Source organism: Nicotiana tabacum, chromosome 5 (genome assembly GCF_000715075.1).
Source record: "Nicotiana tabacum cultivar K326 chromosome 5, ASM71507v2, whole genome shotgun sequence".
NCBI lineage: Eukaryota > Viridiplantae > Streptophyta > Magnoliopsida > Solanales > Solanaceae > Nicotiana > Nicotiana tabacum.
The window spans coordinates 140,641,074-140,649,618 of record NC_134084.1 but is presented as its reverse complement, the minus strand read 5'-3'; positions in this window follow the sequence as shown (position 1 = coordinate 140,649,618).

The window sequence follows — 8,545 nt, the reverse complement described above, 5'->3', positions numbered from 1 at the left end:
AAAAAAAAAAAAACTCAATTATGCTAAATATGGTGTCCTTTCGTTCATGAGATAGGAAAACCAAATATGGTAAGAAAATCAGGACAACACCTAACATTTCTCCCCCTTGCCTTAATTTTTTGACAAAATAAATTTGATCCACCTTCTTCACATAGCCTTGAACATCACACACACAGACACTTCACTGTAATACTATAACGTTTATATAACTTGTTATAGTATATGTTAGTGTGTGTATATATATAACACACACACTTCGTGCTACTTTAACTACATATATAGCATGTTATAGTACATGATACTGTATTCATTATTTGTATTGTAACAGAGTTAATGAATTACATTCATTCATCACTAGGTTATAAGTCGATGAATCAATTATAACATATTAATTGATATAAGTCGAGACGTTTTGTTTTTAATATATATACATGCATCTGAGTAGGTTATATATATATATATATATATATATATATATATGTACCAACAGACTTTTTTTTGTCGCTTATAGTAATTAGTAAGTGTATTAGTTGTAATTAACTTATAAAATGACATTACACTAAGTATTAGTGCCTTAGCTAATATATATATATATACACTATACTACATATGTACATAATTTTAAATTGAATTAAAATCCTAAATTTTAATATTCAATATTTAATATCGAATATATATTAATTGTTCTTAGCTAAATTAAATCTATGGTAATTGTTAGTAGCTAAAATATTTAGTTTTACCTACTAATTTGGGGATAACATTAGCAATACCTAAATAAGAGTATTTGTCGCTATTTTGGTCAAACAGTCAAAACTTAATTAGCTACCAAAATAGTGACCAACGATGGTCACTTTATGTAAATCCAGAGTCAAAAACGGGTTTCCCCCTTCCATTCTCTTATTTTCTTTCCCAAATTTCTCCAAACTCTCTCTCAACACATTCCTCTCCCCTTCTCTATTTCCCTCATACGAATCAATCCCCCACCCCGCACCACCACTGTGACCGCGCGCCACCACCGTCGGAGCCGCTGCTAAATCTGTTCGCCGGAGCCGCTATCACTGTCCGCCGGAGCCGCTGCACCACCACTGCTTTTTAATCCTCCTTTTAATCTACCAAGGTTAGTAATCTACCTTATTAGCTTTTTAATTTTTAATTTTTTCTATATAATTTTATGTAATTTTTTAGAGTTTTTGTCTATTTAGTATTAGGGTTTTTGGTTTGAACTACATTAGATTTAGAATTAAGGTAGAGAACTCAAATTAATGCATTTACATTATTTAATGTATAAATTATGAACTTAAGGTAGAAATTATGAACTGCCTTAAATTATGAACTTATGGTTCTTAATAGAACTCAAATTAATGTATTTAAATTATTTAAGGTATAAATTATGAATTGAACTTTTTGGATATGAATTGAACTTTTAGTTTATGAATTAAAATTTTAGGATATAAATTGGACTTTTAGGATATGAATTGGACTTTTAGTTAACTAAAAAAAGATTAGGATATGAATTAACTAAATTAATTTGTTCTTGTTTTATTTGTATGGATGGAACATCGTACTTGGATGTACAATAGGAATTATCCTAATCGGCAGGGATTGCGGGAGGATTTTGTTGAAGGGGTGGATGACTTTATTAGACATGCAATGTCACTTCCACCATACCTAAGTGAAGGAGTAATTAGGTGCCCTTGTGTTAGGTGCGACTGTATGAAGTTTGGAAAACCGGCGGAAGTTAAGCATCATCTTTATAGGAATGGGTTTATAGCAAATTACTTTGTGTGGACTAATCATGGAGAGATCGATGATAGCCATGAGATATTTCATAATATGGTTGAAAGTAGTAGGTCGGTGGAGAATACAAATCGTGATTCTAGAATTCATGATATGGTTGCGGATGCTTTTGGGATGCACTTAGGGGGTGAGCCCAATGAAAATGTTGAACAAACTCCTAATGATGACACAAAATATTTTTATGAACAGTTAGAGGAAGCTAGTCATCCACTACATAATGGAAGTTCACACTCTGAGGTGTCTGTTGCAGTTAGATTACTAAGTATCAAATCTGATTGGAATATTTCTCAAGCAGCCATGGACTCTTTCATTGACCTTATGAGTGAACTAGTTGATCTAATATCAAATTACCTGGTGATTTCTATAAGGCAAAGAAATTAGTTTCTAAGTTAGGACTTTCGTCAATGAGAATTGATTGTTGTGAAGATGGTTGCATGTTATATTATAAAGATGATGCAAATTTAAGCAGTTGTAAATTTTGCGAAAAGCCTCATTTCAAGAGGCTTTCTAGCGGGAATATGGTCGCTATCAAGGTGATGCATTATTTCCCTCTTATACCTAGGTTAATGAGGTTATATGCGTCGATGAGTTCTGCTCCTCATATGAGATGGCACTTTAAAAATAGAAGACCACCTGATGTTATGTGTCATCCTTCAGATGGAGAAGTTTGGAAGCACTTTGATCGGACATATCCAGATTTTGCTAGTGAACCAAGGAACATTTGGTTAGGTCTGTGTGTGGATGGCTTCACGCCTTTTTCTGTATCTGCGACACCGTATTCATGTTGGCTTGTCTTTCTTACACCTTATAATCTACCACCCGAGTTGTGCATGACTAGTCCATATATATTCTTAAATTGTATTATCCCCGGTCCACATAATTCAAAAAGTTTGATAGATGTATATTTGAAACCTTTGATTGATGAGCTGAAACAATTGTGGTACGATGGTGTTGAAATATATGACATATCAACCAAACAGAATTTCAATTTGCGTGCTAATTTAATGTGGACAATTAACGATTTTCCTGCGTATAGAATGTTGTCTGGGTGGATGACTGCTGGAAAGCTAACTTGTCCTTACTGTATGGAAAATAGTAAAGCATTCACTTTGAAACATGGTCGAAAGCAATCATGGTTTAATTGTCATTGTCAATTCTTGCCTCGTGATCATGAGTTTAGAATGATGAAAAATGCATTCCAAAAAGAATAAAATGAAATATGATTCTCCACCTCCGATACTTTCAGGTGAGGAAATTTGGGAGAGGGTCCAGAATTTCAGTAAAGTTACTGAAGCTCCACCTTATAGATTCCCCGGATACAGTATTACTCATAATTGGATGAAACAGAGTATATTTTGGGAGTTGCCTTATTGGAAGGATAATCTTCTCCGTCACAACCTTGATGTCATGCATATTGAGAAGAATTATTTTGACAATTTGTTCAACACAGTGATGGATGTTAAAGGTAAGACAAAGGATAACCCGAAGGCTAGAATGGACTTACAACAATATTGCAGGCGGCCTGAATTATACTTGCAGACAACAAACAATGGTAAGATATTCAAGCCCAAAGCAAGTTACACATTCACTTTGGAGGAAAGACGACAAATTTTTGATTGGGTAACAAAATTGAAGATGCCTGAGGGTTATGCGTCTAATCTTGGGAAAAATGTTGATATGGAGGTAGGGAAGTTGATCCATTTGAAAAGTCATGACTGTCATGTTTTCATGGAGACCTTAGTGCCTATTATATTTTGTGGTTTGCCTGAAAGAATCTGGAAACCCATCACAAAGATTAGTTTATTTTTCAAAGACTTGTGTTCTTCCACATTAAGAGAAGAAAACCTACTCCGGATGGATCAAAACATTCGTGTAACTTCTAGTAAGATGGAAAAGATATTTCCATGTGGGTTTTTTGATGTGATGGAACACCTTCCAATCCACCTTGTACACGAGGCACGACTTGGAGGGCTTGTTCAATGCAGATGGATGTATCCCTTTGAGAGGTAATATTATAAGTTTGATGTAATTTTCTGTTTTATTTGAATGTTCTTGGATAATCCGAAATTATGTAGGACAATTGACAAATGCAAACAATTTGTTAAGCAGAGGAATATGATTGAAGGATCTATATGCGAAGTTTATCTTGCAAAGGAAACTGCTCATTTTTGTTCTTATTATTTTGAGAATAATGTGCCTTTATTTGGATCATTTACCTACATATTGTTAAAAAAATTCATAAGTTAGTATAACTTCCAAACATTGTTTACCTACATAGTGTTAGAATATTTTAAGGATAAACTTACAAATTGTTTGAACCACGTATCAAATGTCGTACATACAACATCATGGCCAAATTGACCCACGAAAAGACTGTGACACATCAAATATTTTTAGTAGTTGCATTGAGATGTAATCACAGTAAACTTTATATTTTGATAACTACTAAATCAATACTTACTTGAGAAATGGTACAACTTCGGGAAAATTTAGCAACACATGAAGTGTAACTGACTTGTACTCCATATCACTCAAACTTCTCTTTCTAACATCCTTAGAACATCGGCCTGGTTGATTGAATATGGACATAGGCGGATATAATGGATCATTCACACATTCAACCGTGTGCCTATTGAATTTTTGAAAGATATATCTTGGGGACCTGGGCTTGAGGTCACAACAATATCTAAGTACGTTGTGAATGATTATAAGTTTCATACAGAGGATTGCTCTAAAAATAAAAATAGTAACAACAGTGGGGTGTGGGTTCAAGGTGGTGAGGGCAACCAAGTTGGAGATATTGATTATTATGGTGTGCTCAAAGAAATAATAGAACTAGAATATACAGGTTGGCCATTTAAGAAATTTATACTCTTTAGATGCAAGTGGTTTGACCCAAATCCAATAAAAGGTACAGGAGTATACAATCAATACAATATAATTGAGGTTAATCATACGAGGGAGTATGATCGCTATGATCCTTTCATAATTGCACATAATGTTAGGCAAGTGTATTATGCTCCTTATACATTGCGGTGGAATAAGTCCGATTGGTGGGTTGTAATTAAAACTAAGCATATAGGTAGGGTCGAAGTCGAGAATGTGTTGGATGTTGCATATCAAAACGATATCTCCAGTGTTTACCAAATAGTGGACGAACTTTTAGAAAATGATTTGGAACATCCTGAACACATATTGGAAGAAGCTGATATAAATGAAGTAAGAATTATAGAAAATGAGGAAGAAGAATCAACTGATGAAGCTCAAACTAGTGAGGAAGAAGAATTCTCTGACGAGGAACAATACGTCAATGAGCTTTAAAAAGTTTGTTTCTTTAATAACTCTCATTTATAGCTAGTTTATTTATATATTTTAATCTAAATATGTATTATATTATGCAGATTATAGGCAAAGGTCGAGGTAACAATGACCCTACTGGTTCTCGAGGTCAAGAAAAGGCTAGGAAACCAAAGACCCTACTGGTCCTCACAACCACGTGGATCGCAGCCATCTGCATCGCATGGATCACATCGATCCATGTCACATCCACATGGATCACAGCCATCAACGTCACATCCACTCAGGTCACAGCAATCAATATCACACCCACTTGCGTTCCATCCAGCTATATCGCAGTCACAGGGATCACAACCATCTTCATCAGGGACTCCATCTATTTCAGGCCTTCGCCTGTGAGATACTAGCTCTGACCCCCTACACCTTCCACACATGCCTCTGATATACATGCTTTGTACGGTGATGTTGATGATGACGAGGAGGTGTATTATGATCAATATGGCAGGATCATCATAGTCCCTAAGGGTGATGGGTAGTAGTTATTTGTTATTTTTACGTTTATTGTTTTGTACAGTTTTTACTAAGATATTAATGTATTTTTTTATTAAATGACAGGTTCATCCCGAGTAATATTACTACTAGGATAATCACCAAAGCAACCAGAAAATTTTATGATGACCCTTATGCGACTTGGAGTGAATTCCCATTCTCGCTGAAGGAGCAAATTTTCAATCAATTTAAGGTATAAATGTTCTTTTAAGTAGTATAATTACTTATATTTATGATATTTCCATATAATATTTAACTTTTAAAATATAGAGCAAGTGTGTATAGGAACACCGCTATAGCGCGAAAGTGGCTGCAAATTTTCATCTCAAAGCTCGCAAGCCGTTGTCGCATAATTTCTCCAAAGCTAGAAAGTTGAACCAGAAGCCTGGCTGGTTGCTTCAGAATTTATAGGAGGATTTGCAAAGGCAATGGCTTACCTCAAAGTTCTTAGAGAAGAACGAAAAAGGAAAGAAAGCTCGCGCATCTGAGAAGGGAGGATCCTTGCACACTGGAGGTGCGATCAGCCTAGGGACAATAAAAGGAAGAATGATACGTAATTGCTTAATTTATTTTAATTTTCAAAGTATATCTATTCCGTTTATTAACTAAAATTTATAAGTTTTCAGGAAAAGAAGTTGAGGCGTCCGATGAACCAAGATGAGCTATTCAAGGAGACTCATATTGTAAAGAAGAAGAAAGAGACGGATTAAGAAAGGTGGGTCAAGGACCGAGCCTCGACTATACATGTAAGTTTTCACTTTTCATTAAGTATTTTGATTTACTTTTATATAAATTTTGAAATAATAATTCAATGTATTTTTCTTATAGGGTCGCTTCACAGCTGAAGTGGAGGAATTCATACGCAGTCATCCACCTAATGAGTCGGTCGAGCCAATCCAACCTTCGGACGAGGATGCTGAAAGAATGTGGATGGAGGCTGTAGGCGATCCAAAATGGGGGAAGGTATACGGGCTTCCTACTAAGAAATTCCATCGTTATAAGTGTAGAATGCAAGGAATAGGGACTTCCTCGTAAGCCAAACAACTTGATGGGGAGAGCCTCTCCGCTATGCGGGAGACTTTGACAAAGCTCACATCCGAGCTAGAAGCGGGCAAGGAAAGAGAAAAGCTTAGAGATTCTCAGTACATTGGCAGCCAAGGCATGCAAGGGCAGCTCATATCTCCTAGCTTCTGGAGGTTTTGCGATTCCCCGGTTTCGTGAGTCATCGCCAGAGGCTCGCCTTCCACGTGCTCATTCCTCCCGTCCTCCAACTGCTCATTCCTCCCGTCCTCCCTGTGATCGTTCTTCCCGTCCTCAACAAGTAGACCCTTCTGGATACCGTCTTGGTGATGAAAGTTCATCAGACGATGATGATAATGATGTATAAAACACTCCTTGACTTTTATACACTTTGAACTAGACAAATAGAATCGATTTTCGAATGGGCTTGTAATAAGACTTAATTTGGTTAGCTTAATGTGTTAGTTCTATTGAACTTTATACTTTGTTGGTTTTAATGCAGTTGTTGTGTTGTTGTTGTTGTTGTTGTTGTTGTTGTTGTTGTTGTTGTTGTTGTTGTGTTGTTGTTGGTTTTGTTGTTGGTATTGTTGTTGTTGTTGCTTGTAATAGGGATTTGGTATACTGGCAGGTGGTGTAGCTGCCAAAACAGGCAGTTTCTGCCAAAATTATACCCAGAAAAGCGACCAACTTTGGTCGCTTGTTGGTCGCTTTTCTATTTAAAAAAATTATTTTCTGAGAAATAACGACCAAGGTTGGTCGCTAATTAACCCAGATTTCTCAAAAAGCGACCAACTTTGGTCGCTATTCTATTAAAAAAAAATAATTCCTGAAAAATAGCGACCAACTTTGGTCGCTTATGTTTAAAAAAAATTAAACAAATTAATAAAAAAGCGACCAACTTTGGTCGCTATTTTCAAGATTTTAAAATATAATATTTGGTTTACAGACCAAAGTTGGTCGCTATATTTTGATTAACAATAAATAAAAAAATGTAATTTAAATATAGAGACCAACTTTGATCGCTAAATTTATATTATTAAAATATTAAAGCGACCAAAGTTGGTCGGTATATTATTTACCCAGAATATTTGGTCCTTTTACCTAATTAGCGACCAAATTAGCGACCAACTTTGGTCCCTATGGTAAAAGGACCAGCAAAATAGTGACCAGGCCTGTTTGGATACTTTTTAATCGCTTTTTGACCTGTAAACGATCAACTTTGATCGCTTTTTGTGGTCGCTTTTTTCCGGATTTCTAGTAGTGACAAGGAATGAATATCCATTTGGCACCAAGAAGTCTATTCTTCTAGAAAGAATTAGCCATCTTTAAATGAATTTCAATACACTTTTGCCACATTTTATATAGCAGTGTTTGATTGAGCAGAGTTTAAGAAAAAAAATATTTGGTACATGTCGAAATGTTACTGTTAGAGATGTAGTTTTCGAAAAATGTCATGATAGTTTTATAACTATAAGAGCATATTGTTGAGGGTAAAATGAAAAGTTTAAAATTAAAATAAAATAAAATATAATAAGCAATTTTTTTTGGAACATGCTAAAAAGAACACGTGCCAATTTCACAGTGTAGCGGTGCATTTCGTTATGGGCTTTTAACTCGCGCCAGAAACTATTTACATTTGATAGTCAAAAAAGTGTATAAAATTTGTATAATTTTTGTATATACACTACTAGAAATACGATAAATACGGACCAACTTTATATATATTCCGGGATGGATCTTCCCTGGGCCTATACAACATCATTTTCCTTTTGTTATTGGAAGGATATATGGTGACAAAATCAGACTGATGGTCATGAAAGGTCCACATATAAACTTATAGGAATGATTGAGAAATCTGATCATTACTTCTCTTATTATTTCT